We start from the raw sequence: 14,219 nt of genomic DNA on the forward strand, positions 1-14,219 counted from the left end.
TATTCAAATAATATTGATTTAAATATATAGTTTGTAAATTATGTATTTAGGTTGGTATTTCTGTATTTAAATAACATTTATTTATTCAAATAATATTTATGTATGTATTTATTTAATTAATATTTATTTATGTGATAATGTTTATTTATTTACTGGTTTTATTTACCCAAATATTATATCTCATCAAACTCAACCCACTCCCTTCTGCCCACAATTTTTGACTCAATTATTGACTGTATTTTATGACAAGTGTATGAGTTTGTTGATGTTGCAAGGCATTGCAAATGAATGCGCTGTTTTCTTGAGATGACAAAATATTTGACACTTTTTTTGAGAGGTTTTATATTAACCCTTATATTATATTTTATATTATAAACCATTTGACTTAATTCTGTAAAAAAACAAGAGGTACCGTTTAGTTCTAGATGCACTGTCCCTTTAAGGAGAACAGCTCCACCTCAGTTTCTAATAGGTCTTTGTTGCAAATGATCAATTGGAACTTTTTACAGTTAAAGGCTTTGTTCTTTAGACATGACTAAAATGTAAATTCACAAAAATTTTAAGGTTTATTTACCCGAGTACATAATGTCATCACACTCTGTCTTTGATGATATTGCAGGGCATTCCAAGTGAATGGAATTTGAAGTGAAGTGAACTACAAATATCCCCTGCTAGGGACCAAATCAGCAGAAAAGACAGTCTAGACTCTAGAGTGCACATGCTTGCTTTGCATGGCCCAGACATATGTGTTTTTAAATTACCAGTGCCCACCCTCATCCTACTCCATGCGGCGCTGGCACACCACACACGGCTAAACCCATCAGACTCGCTATTTCAGGAAGGCAGACGCCCATGTTACCAAGAAAGTGCATGAAAATAAGCGGACCTCAGAGCCTGGGAAGCTATAAGCATGAAATAAGATTCATTCAGCGGTCGGGGGATAATCATCCATAGTGAGGTTTGGGGTGGGGTTTTTAGGAGGGTAAGCGAGTTCTCCAGGCTTGTTTTGTGCCCCTCTGCCTGTCTGCAGTGCCTTCAGAATCCCACATTTGTTGAGATGATGATGATGATGATGGGAGAGAGCATGAACTGCCAAAGGGGGGAAATGAATGAAGACAAATCTTTTTCCTGCCCTAATGATGACGGTCAAGCAAAACATCAGCATATTGAGAGAGAGAGAGAGAGAGAGAGAGAGAGAGAGAGAGAGAGAGAGAGAGAGAGAGAGAGAGAGAGAGAGAGAGATGGTCTGAGGAGAATGATAAGAAGCCAATGTTTTCAAGGAAAAACTCAACCGAAAATGAAAATGTTGTCATTATTTTCTCACCCTCATGTCTTTCCAAATCTGTGTTGTTATTGTTAACAAAAAGTAAAACTATAAAAAAAATTTTGGTAATTGAAATAAAGCTAAAAATAAAATAAAATATTCATATTACATGAAAAATTTGAACTTAAAAAACTGAGTGAAATTTAAGTATTAAATAATAATAATAAAAAATGACAAGCAAAAATACTAAAACTGAAATTAAACTGAAAATATAAAAAATAAAAGCTAATTTTCAATATTAATAAAAAAATATAATAGTGTATAAATAATACTAAAATAACACTGATCGGTATGCTGTTATTTTTTTCTATGGAACACAGAGGGAGATTTTTTGTTTATGATTCTACTATTTTCCATACAAACAGTTCATAGTGACCATGGCTGTCAAGAAAAACAAAAACAAAACAAAAAAACCCCCCCATAAAATCTCATATAAAATAAAGGCATTATTATACCATCCAACTGAATAAAAAGTTGACTTTAAATCAGTGATCATTCTAATCCAATATAGGACTTGTTCATGGTCGGTCCAGAGTAAAGTTGCTCCAATAAAGCCCTCATTCACCTCCACTAGAGCAGAGAGCTGCTTGGAGGATTTATTGCATTGGGATGAGTCAGTTGGAAGGGAGTCTTTATCAAGGCCATATGAACACCAGCTACTGTCAGATTGCCAGTCCAAGTTTCCTGTCTGCATTGCTCTGGTATTTCATGGTCTGTGACAGTTGTGGCCAACCGGGGAAAGAGATCACTTCTGAAAAAAAAAACAAAAAAAAAAACTGAGAAGTGAAGATGAAATGGATATTAGGTTAGATTTCATTGCTTTGTTAAACTAACATTGATAGTTTAAGAATTCGGTTAGCACATGCTGTCATAAATATTCTTACAGTAGGACTGAGCTGGAACTCCTTAACAGATATTTTATGACTGTAATCAGGCTCTTATCGATTCAAGTACAGTTCCGAAGGTTTTAAGTTTGTTCTTCCCCTAATGGAAATTTGCCATAGTTTTTGCACAGTCAGTCAAAGACTTTATATACAGAAATACGGTGCACTCGAATTACTGTGAATGTGAGAAAGTGCAACACGCAATGTGGTGGAATAAGTCCCACTTTCTAAAGAAAAGAGCCAATCACCAATTGGTAAAGTCATAGTTTCAAAGATGGCCGCCAGGTAAAATGACTTGTCTTAAAGGGACTTTGAGTCAGTCCTCTGAAAATAGAAACAATTTTCACTCTGATATTGCTTGTGAATTGCACAATTAATTACAAAGAATTTGCAAGTAAAACATTAAAAATGTGAAATTTTGAAAGTAGAAAGACTGAAGTAGTATTTTCTTGTAAAACATGCTCACATAATCTTTGTCTTATTTACAACTTTCAAAAATAATTTTTTACAATGTGATATTTGTAAAAAATACCACGTTAACCACTACAAAAACTAAAGAGATCTTCAGGCCATTCAAGTACATAGGAGTACTTCATCATTTGCGTGAGTTTGGGGCGGGGCTACGTGTTTGACTGAACAATAGCAGATTGAGGGCCCAGAAAAATGTGCGGTAGGAGTGTTTGGGGAAATCTTTTTAGAAACTAACTGTTACAATATAGAGATACTGCATTGTAGATATATTTTTTAATTTTATGCAATGTCATTCTTATAATCTGCTCTCCTTTTATGTAGCCTCAGAGCATCTGAGCTCGTTCTAGAACATTCTCCTCAATCACAGATTAATATTTTTTTTTTTTTCTGCTTTTGCTTACATGTTAATTATATTATCATTTCAGCCACACATACACACACTCTCTCTCTTTCTCTCTCACACACACAGCGCCCTACCCCTCGCTCATACCACTCTCCCACTTGCTGGAAGGTGGCAGTATGAACGGCGCATGCTAAACTCACACATGTGTCTCTGGCCATTGACGAGGAACGTGTATTGTAGCTGCCGAGGTCATGTGACTGATATAAGGGAAACTCTGCGGACAGCTTGAGCTCACCTGCCACATTTCTTTCTCCTTTGTCTCTCTCTCTCCAGGTCCATCTGAGGTTCTCCGTCTTCCTCTGTGCTACACGCTAAAGAACAGGATCCTAGCCGCAGATCTCATCAGGTAGGCTCTTTATTCCTTTTTTCTCGCTTTTCTTTCAGTCTCCCTCCTGTTCTCTGCCTCCCTGCTCGCTGTGCTGCAGAGATGCTGCGTCATTGTGTGTAACGCTCTGGCACATAAGGTGAGTGAGAATCTGACAGGCTGATACGGGCAGTACCGGCATTTTCACATTCCTCTATGTTTTTACATTTCCTCCTTTTTTTCAGCTTTTGTCAGCATCTTTCATTATTTTGTGAATTTCTTTGATGATGTATCGCCTGTGCATTTTCCTGCTGTTTTTGAGAATCAGTGTACCTGTTAACTAGCATGCTGGACACATTGAAGCAGATGTGTATTATGTGTTGTCGTAATTTTGTGTCTGTGTGTTTGCCGGTCGGGATAACATGCTTTTTGGAGTCAGGGTGACGTGATGGTGACTGTCTAGACACCCTCCATTAGCATCACCATAGACTGTCCAGATGCATAACAGTGATTTAATGATGGTGTGGGTCCCCAGGGGTGGGTGATGTAGTAACTTAAATACTACATCACATTATGAGCAATTGTATTTTATAGTATGATACAGTTACCATGATATACAATTACTCATACTGTGATATATCAATATATTCTACACTTCTAGCTGAAAATTCAATAAAAAATATTTACTAGTAGATGCTATTCATCTGTGTGTATATGTATATTATAACTAATTATATATGTGTGCATGTATGTACACACACACACACACACACACACACACACACACACACACACACACACACACACATACACACAAATATATATATAATGTATTTTCTTGCTGTTGAATGCATTTTGTCAAAATCTCATGATATAAATAAGAAGCGCTTTTATATCATGCACAGGATATTTAAAACAGTATATTTGCTTCAACTAGATGGCAAATACTCTTCTCCGCTCTTTAAATACAAAAAAACACAAGCCTTTATAGACAAAGTGTTTATTGAGTAAAGAAAATGGTGTACTTACTCAAACATCAGTTCTCTATTTACCGTTGCATTGTAAACAAGTAGAGACTGTGCGCGGAACTTCATTCACAATAGAGGCGATAGAGTGAGGTTTGACCGATAGTTTAAGGATCCAATGGAGTTACAAGGTTTTTCCTTTCACAACTTTTTTTAATAACATTCATATTTAAAAATTATAGAACAAAAATGACAAAATATAGAGATACGAGGTTTCCGCCCACAGCGACAATATATTCTTATTTGTAGCATTTCTTTTTTATTTATTTATACACAGCACAACTGACCACCTGTCACGGCACACTAGTGCTGCGGCACAGTGGTTGGGAAAGTCTGTTCTAATTATTTACTTTAGTTTTTAATTTACATATAATTTTTTATTGAATGCGTGTGTGTATGCATGTGCATTGTATGTAAGTATATATGTATGTATATTTATTTAAAATCTATATAGGGCTGTGTCTGTTGTTGTTTTTTCCTTAGGGGATTCGGTCAATTATAATTTTCCATGTAGCTTTTTTCTATACTGTAACTGATAATATTCCATTTCAAGAACAGCTTTCAAACCATTGCTCAAGTTGGATGCCAATAATACTTTCATTTCAGAGCTGTTCTCGTGCTGTAGCAGATGGGAAGATTATCAGTAAATAACAATTTAGCTTTATGTGAGAAATAGACTGACATTTAAATATTTCTAGACTAGTTGTATAGACTACATTTATTGTGCTTTTTCTGCCTTTGCACATTAAATGCTGTCATGCCACCAAGCAGTATGGGTTGCAGTACACATACTGTAGGGCTGGCTGATCTCAGAATCTCACTAGAGACAGTTTCGTCACTGAATTGTTGAGTAAAGGAAGTTGACAAAGGAATTCTTGGTTTATATTGTTGTTAAACACCATCACCCACTCCTTTCCCAATTCTTTTCTCCCCCTCAGCTGTTGTGGTCATGACAGAAAGCATGTGCCATACGCGACGTGACCTTTTCTCATTCATTCATCTCTGTCCCTCAACACACCGCTGTGTCTGTGCTGAATAAGGTCACGATACAGGTGACTATAGTCTTCATGCATCATGCCAGAAGGCCATTGACCGTTTCGTCTACTGTCTATCCCTCTCCTGCAGTGCTGTAATGGCAGAAAGCTTGATGCAGGAACCAACTGCTGTCCTCAGTGACACCGACTGCATTGAAGCACAGCCTGGTCTCAAATATAAGAAAAAGCAATTATGGTTATATATGCACAATATTATTATGTACTGTATATTAAAAAAATAATGTACAGTTCATTCGATTATCATTAATCTAATATATGCATAGGTTTCTGTGAATGCATAGCACATACTTATACCATTGATTTTTAATGGCAAAAAATATAGATGACCAATAATTTAATCAGTGATATTAGTAACTGTCAGTGTTTGAATAAAAAAACCTTGGTGCGCAGAGTGCTTAGATATAGAGACACATGTTAGTCGGTTGTAATACATTATTTTCTCTTGCCTGTTGTCATTTGTAAATATAGTAAAATACAGGTTTTGAGATTGATTAAAGGGGAGTCATAATGCCCCTTTTTTACCAGATGTAAAATAAGTCTCTGATGTCCCCAGAGTGTGAATGTGAAGTTTTAGCTCAAAATACCCACAGATTATTTTTTACAGCATGTTAAAATTGTCTCTTTTCGAGGGTGAGCAAAAACGTGTCGTTCGTTTTGTGTGTAATTGTGTTTAAATGCAAATGAGCTGGTGCTCCCGGCACAGAGGGCGGAGCTTCAAAAGCTTGTGTGTGTGTGTGTGTGTTAGCAGCTCCGATTACCTTACGCAGACAAGCACTAAAATATCAGAAACTGTTCTGCCTTTTATGTTTAAACTGGAGTCGGACAATGATGGACAGACTCAAGAAGAAGTGACAACATGTAGAATGCAACAGGACGTTTCTGAAAGGTTAGTTGACGAATTTATGTTGCTGATGTGGAGTTAACTATCTTCAAGTCTTTGAGTAGCATATTGCATTTGTGTTATGTACTGTATTGCATGTGAAAAGACGCGACAGCTTGAGCAGACTCACAAAACACAAATGTGCTGCACTACAACAAATCTTCCTCTTCTCAACATGGACTGCGTGTTCCGGGGGCGGGGTTTATGTAAATTTTAGGGTTAGTGATATCACTAACCCGGGAGGAATGTCGTGTAGTCCCTACCAGCCGTTTGTTGTAGTCCTTAAAAAATGATTTCTTTAAAAGCAAATATCTTCCTTTGCTTTGAACTTTGCAGATGTTGTTTATGCTCAAACAGTAACATTACACACTAACTATAGTTAGAAAAGTGAAATCATAATCAACCACCCCTTTAACTGTTTTTGTTGAGTATTTTCACTTCAGCACAGATATTAGACCTCCAGTCATTCCCAGCTGGATATGAGTCCTGTGAAGAAAGTGTTTTTTTTAATGGAAATGTTTGTGCATCATTGTTTGCAGTTTTACTTTTCTTAAAGGAACATTTCAAATGAATGTTCTCTAATCCAAAAATTCGCTAATAATCTATTCACCCTCTTGTTGTTCCAAACTTGTGTCAATTTCTTTCTTCCATGGAACACAAAAGATTTATAATTTTGTTCTATGAAAGAATGAAATCCATACAGGTTTGGAATGAAATGAGGGTGAGTGAATGATGACAGAATTTTCGTTTCAGGATGAACTTTCCCTTTAAACATGCTCATTACGTAAAGAAAATATTAAAAGAGCTTCTGTTCTGAAAGATGCCAAATGTTAACTGATGGGTTCATGTTTTCTATGCTGCCGTGACATGACATATGTCAGTAGTGATGTATTTAAACTCTTCTCAGTGCGGTATGGAAGCATGTGAAGAGACAGAATTGTTTACTTGGCAGGCACACAGACTCTTTCATTGGGAGGTACTGCAGCAGGGAAAGCAATGATGTAATGCCCAAAAGGGGGAATTGGTCACCCCCTTCTTCTCTGTCTGGCAGGGGCAGGAAAGACAGACAGTCAGACAGTCAGACAGTCAGACAGACAGACAGACAGACAGACAGACAGACAGACAGACAGACAGACAGACAGACAGACAGGGCACGGTTCTCAACCTGCTGACTGAGAGAGAGAGAGAGAGAGAGAGAGAGAGAGAGAGAGAGAGAGAGAGAGAGAGAGAGAGAGAGAGAGAGAGAGAGAGGCTCTCAGTCTGATACTACAGTCACAGCTTCCGCTCATGTCAGGAACTCCATGAACTCCATATATGATGTCATACCAGGTCCTGCAATGTGATCATGCTTTGTTATTTAGTGCATTCCATGAAATTAGAGTGTGAAAGGTTTCACAGCATTCCCACACTTATATTCCATACTGGGATATTATATCTAAGCTGCTTGTCTTTAATTTTGAGTAGTTGTGACTGGACAGTATGACTTTTTATTTTCTTCTTTAGAAAGTAAAAACATATATATATATATCATTTATATATATGTATAGGTTTCTACCTAAGTACCAACATTTCTGAATGGACTGAGGCCGGGATTTTGTGAGTTTGAAGTGAAAGTATTTGATGAACGTATACTATGTGCGGAGAGCATTCACTCAATATTATTATCTCATTTTTGACATAGTTTTAGATGCTTTTGCATCAGAGGTCTTCAAATATATCCACTAGTGTAATTTTTTTGTGTACAAGTCAAAAGGCTCCAATGTTCATCTTCATCTTATTTTGTGTTTAGCAGAAAAAAAGAAAGTAATATTCTGTAGGTCTGGAGTGTGTAAAAGATGACAGAACTTTTATTTTTGGATTAACTATCTCTTTAAAGGTTAAAAAATAAAATAAAAAATCTGTTTTCACACTCCCTATTCTCCGAATCTGAGCATAATTGATCCGAACTCATCCGTCACGGAATCTATAGTGTAAGAGACCCAATTTCAGTTATTTGTCAGTTTTGACAATATGTAGTTTTAAACCTATACAGATTATGCATCATAACAGAAAAGTCAAGATTTGTTGTCAAATGTGTTGTTAATAATTTAATTTTTAAAATAAATTTGTTATAAAAGCAGTGCTTTAATGACTATAGTGGGGCTGCTTTAAAAAAAGATGAATTTAGAAACAACTTCTCTGAAAATGTTCTCTCAAACCTCTCTGAAAGTTTCTAATCTCTAATCTCTAATTCTCGTCTCTAATCACAGCTGAACGGTAAAGCATAAATTAAAAATAAATCCTGGTAAACTGTACTTTGTCTGTCCATTTAAAGCAGGTTTAAACAGTCTTTAGTGGGAAATCTGCCTCTTAAAACAACAATCCCACATTCTCTTGATTAATTAACAACTCTACACAGAAATGCAGTGTTTTTTATCCCTTGCTTGTTAGCAAATAATTATTCTTTAATAGAAGAAAACTGTCTCCAGCTTTATTACAAAGCCATCATCTGCTATAACAGAGACAACCATCTTATCTCATAAATTAGATATTAGGAAAGCCCATAGCTCAGATAATATTACTATATAATGAAAGATAAATCCAAAGTCCATCAACTGATCTTGTCATTTTTATTAGTATCTTTACAAGAGAGTGAAATGTGATGACTGACTCTGGGAAAAATAATAGACTGTTTAATTCTAGCTTAATGATATCTTTATTATCACAGGACACAATTTGAGATATCCGACACTGAGGTCTTTTAAGGCAAGTTTAAGAATACAAACTCATCCTTATCATGAATAACTAAGCCATAGTCCTAAAGTAATTAGTTCCCTATTTTCAAGGGTGTCTTTACCAGTGTGGCTCCATAAAAAAAAAATCTGTTTTAATTTTAGTCTTCTAATGTTAATGTTAATGTTTTTTGTTTGTTTTTGGCGGGATGGCTCGCACAAAATGGCCACAAAAAAAAAGATTTTACTAAAAATAGGTGTCCCTAGGAATCACACTTGTCTCTGTGGCTGCCCTAGGCTTTTTGCACATTAAAGTTTGCTCATAGTGGGTTGGATGACTTATCTCTAGAGGGAAGAGGTATTTAAAGTCAACATGTAATCAAAATTGACTTATTTATTTTCTTGATGCACACATTCCTGGTCTACTTGTGCATGTTTTTCTGGATAAAAAAAAGTGTAATCCTTTGTCTAAGTATTACTTGCTCTTCTAAACAACTTTGCTTTTCAGATTGTCATAAATGCCTCTTTCTTTTCAACCCCTACCCTCCAACTTCATAGACATTAGGCAGGTTAAGTAATAACCGATAAGTCCGATTTTTGTCTATTAAGCACCATATTGAATTAAACGCAGATGAAAATGAGACTGTGAGTGATAGACATACAGTCTTCTTTACGAAGCCATTCACTGTATATAGATCCTTCATCACCCTTACTATTTTAGAAATATGTTGGATTACAGAATAAAAATATCCTTTGAATTGCATACATTAAATAATAAAATATAATGTATGTTTTCCCAAGGCAGAGGCAGAGGCAGATGTTCCTCTCAGTCTCGCAGTCAGGAAAATGAAAGGCAGATGAGCACTATAGATCTGCAAAAAAAAAGTTTTTTACCTCAAAGTTGTTGAACTCTTCAGAGACTCTTCTCTCTGCCATCAAGCCATTTTAGTTCTAAACTATTGTGGTTTCATGGAAATGCACATTCTGGAGTGCATAAAGCCCGTCTGTTGGCCGTATAGTGTTCATAGACCACAGTGCTGGGGTGAGATAGCAGTTCAGCAGAAGCATATTTATGCCATCTGCCATTCTTCCTGCTTTAAACATGCAGATCTGCTCTGAACATTCAGGCATACAGCAGCTCTGCTGTCATGTGTCTATTTTTCACTCTGGCTTCTGCCTTTTTCAGGTTTTTGAATAATGTGCTTGATTTGGAGTTTCTCCAAGTTAACGCAGTTCTTTTTTTCCCCTCTCTTTCTCTTTTTGAGTTGTGTAGTCAGTGAGTTTATTTGAGGGAGGCACAGGGCTAATTTAGACACTGCTCGCTCTGAAAATCACATAATGACATCCTGAAAAGAAAGCGAGATGGCCACACCAGAGCCTGCGGTTAACACAGATCTTTTCCAGACAGCACTGGGCCCATCCTCCCCCTTCTCGCTGTCCTCCCCTGCCTGTACTGCCTAGTATTCAGGGTCCAAAATGAACACTCACTAAGTGCCAATATGATTTGGCTTTGGCGAGTAAATAAAACTGGCCGGTAATTTTAGGAAGGACCTGCAGCATAATAAATTCAATGCAAATCATCTTAATCAGTTTAAAAATAACAAACATTTTAACCATCCTATAGTGTGATGTAAGGTACAATATACATTGAGAATACAGTATATATTTAATTAAATTATTTAATTTTTTGTCCTAATTGATCCGGCTTTTTGCTTTGTTAAATTTATCTTGTTTTAGGGATATTTGTCTGGAAAACATGACAAAAATAGTGATTAAAAAAAAGTGTCTGACCCTTGTTGATTTTATATAAAATAATATAAACAATTTTGTTTTTGTTACATATTATTTTAATATCTATATATGTTTTTACATATATGTATTGGTAATTAAATAAAAAAATATGTATGTATACAGTATGTATATATACTGTATATATATGTTTGTGTGTGTGTATACAGTGTGTGTGTGTGTATGAAGAGTTCAGATGCAAAAGCCTCTAAGTGCCATCTGAAATTTTCTTCTAGAATGATCATTTTTATCAAGCTTGTTTATTTAAGTTCAGTAATTTCAATTAAATGGCAATGACAATTACCCATTAACTGTCATTTAAGTGAAATTACTGAACTTTCAGATGGCACTTTGTTTTTTTTGGTTTTTGCATCTGAACTCTTCATATATACAGGTGCTGGTCATACAATTAGAATATCATCAAAAAGTTGATTTATTTCAAGAATTCAACTTAACAGGTGAAACTAATATATTATATAGACTCATTACATGCAAAGTGAGATATTTCAAGCCTTTATTTGTGATAATTTTGATGATTATGGCTTACAGCTTATGAAACCCACGAAATCAAAATCCCAGAAAATTAGAATATTATATGAAATCACACAGTAATTACACAGTGATACCATGGTCATTGAACCAGGTTTTGGTTCTTTTGGCAGTGTGGGCAGGTGCAAATCCTGCTGGAAAATGAAGGAAGCATGAAGTGCTCTGAAAATGTCCTGGTAGACGGCTGCGTTGACTCTGGATTTAATAAAGCACAGTGGACCAAAGTCCTCTTTTCTGATGAGAGCAAATTTTGCATCTCATTTGGAAACCAAGGTCCCAGAGTCTGGAGGAAGAATGGAGAGGCACACAATCCAAGATGCTTGAAGTCCAGTGTGAAGTTTCCACAGTCTGTGTTGGTTTGGGGAGCCATGTCATCGGCTGGTGTTGGTCCACTGTGCTGTCGGTCCACTGTGCTGTCCACTCAACGCAGCCGTCTACCAGGACATTTTCAGAGCACTTCATGCTTCCTTCAGCAGACAAGCTTTATGGAGATGCTGACTTCATTTTCCAGCAGGATTTGCACCTGCCCACACTGCCAAAAGAACCAAAACCTGGTTCAATGACCATGGTATCACTGTGTAATTACTGTGTGATTTCATGTAATATTCTAATTTTCTGGGATTTTGATTTCGTGGGTTTCATAAGCTGTAAGCCATAATCATCAAAATTATAACAAATAAAGGCTTGAAATATCTCACTTTGCATGTAATGAGTCTATATAATATATTAGTTTCACCTGTTAAGTTGAATTCTTGAAATAAATAAACTTTTTGATGATATTCTAATCTTATGACCAGCACCTGTATGTGTATATATATATATATAGTTTTGTAATTTATTTACATATGCATATATGATTTAAAAAAAATATATAGATCAAATAATGGACATTTTAGTTACCAGTGCCATTATAGTGTGGAATAGAGTGCATTTTTATAACTTTGTTAGTATGTAGGCCTACTTGTGTGTTTTCAGTGTGTATGCATGACAGTTGTTTGCTTCTGTGTGTTGGTGTGTGTTAAGGACGCATTAAATCCCATCTGCTGCAGCAGTACAGTATGTCAGTTTGCTGCGTCTGGGACTTGTGTGGGGTTCTCTGTGCCTGCGAGGGTGGTATTATTCTGTCTTGTTGGAGTTCTCAGTGTGAACATGCCGCAAAGGGCCCTCATGTTCATGCAGTGTGAGTCACTGTGTGGAGCGCTTGCATATTATCTGGTGGCAGAGAGGAAAACGCTACATTTTCACCTCAGATTCCCTGAAGCGCAAGTAGGGAGTCAGAGCTCTGCTGCTCATTTCTGAACAAGAACACCAGAACAAGATACATACTGTAGATAGATTTAGACCTGCTATTTGTATTATTTTGCAAAGTTATTGAACATTTTTAGATGCATTTCCCAGCAATGATATTATTTTTAACCCTGAAAAGCCATTCTTTTATTTTAAATTCTCCTTTTGTGGTCTATAAAAGAAAGAAGGGCATATGACATTAGAACATCACCAGGGTGAGTAAATGATGACTCAATTTTTGTTTAGGGTGAACTATCCCTTTAATACTTTCCCTTTAAAACTAGTCTGCCAGAATGTCTGCTATTCTGATATTGATTACACACCATGCTAGCACTGCAGTGCTGTTTCATAGGGGATAACAGATAGAGGATAAACACACCAGTAAACCATTAAATATGTCCATCTTTTCTTTTCAGATTTTTCTAGGATAGTTATTACTGGCACTCTTTATAACTCTATCACTCACACAAACAGTCCCAAAAGCTGAAGGGAATATAGAGTTTTGTTCAGGTTTATCTGGAACCAAAGCTGCAGTCATTATTCTCCATAATAAAGACTTGTTGAAGCGGCTATGAATGGAGTTGAGCAGAGGTGACTACTGTGTCAGAGCTGCTGTCATACACTGATAACTAGAGCTCTTTATTTAGTTCAGGCCTGTGGAGATGTTCTCTTGTGCCTCCATCAGAGACTTGTTTGCCCACGAATGGCTGACAGAATGATGCAGTGAAAATCTATGTCAGGCTCTCTTTATGTCCATGGAGTGTGTGAAGGAGATAAATGGTCTTTCAAAACATATTGAGGTGCCTTGCTGTTTACAGTCTATAAAGGCAACTTACTCCTAAGGCATCTTAAATATAAATGTGACTGATTTGGACAGCTCTACATAGGCTTCAACTTGCTGTGTCATCAAACAGCACTCCTTACAATTGATTTCAATAGAATTTGGTGTTAGCATGTGCTAAGCTAATGACGTTATACACAGAAAATACAAATACTGGGTAAAATATATTTTTTATTTAGATTAAACTTATTTCTTGTAATATTTAATTTACTTTTTACTTTATTTGTTTGTTTGTTTGTTTGTTTGTTTAATTAGGGCAACTTACAATAGATATAGTAAATCTCAATGAGAAAAGATACAGATACCCTGGTCCTAAAAGATTGACAAAGAAAAATAATTGTCTTTCTTTCCGCTTATCGTTCTGCATTGAGGGTTTGTCTTCTCTGTGAAGTGGTGTTCAAAAGTTTGGGGTCAGAAAGTTATTTTTTTAATGGATGCACCGATATGAAAATTTTGGCCGGTATGATAACCGATAAACAATAATTCTTTATATCTGAAAGCCGATAACCGATATATTGGCTGATAAATCCAAATTTTTCATATTTTTTGAGAGCCGGATTACAAAAAACTTTATTAAATTGATCCAAAATGACAGTAAATACATTTAGATACTTCAAAAGATGTCAAATAAATGATCTTCTTTTGAAATGTATATTAATCGAACAATCCAGAAAATGTTTTTTCAACATTAATAAGA

General features: G+C 36.0%; 1 protein-coding gene across 18 annotated transcripts in view; it reads left to right on the top strand.

Annotated features, from left to right (window-relative positions):
• map2 (microtubule-associated protein 2) overlaps positions 1-14,219 on the top strand; it is a 112,752-nt gene that overhangs the window by 36,242 nt on the left and 62,291 nt on the right. For all 18 annotated transcript variants that reach the window (XM_084122065.1, XM_084122077.1, XM_084122079.1 and 15 more), the window contains exon 2: positions 3,356-3,428. The gene's annotated coding sequence lies outside the window, so the exon portion shown is untranslated. The remainder of the gene's footprint in view (positions 1-3,355; positions 3,429-14,219) is intronic.

This window comes from Abramis brama (genome assembly GCF_963993115.1).
Source record: "Abramis brama genome assembly, chromosome: 8".
NCBI classification, from domain to species: domain Eukaryota; kingdom Metazoa; phylum Chordata; class Actinopteri; order Cypriniformes; family Leuciscidae; genus Abramis; species Abramis brama.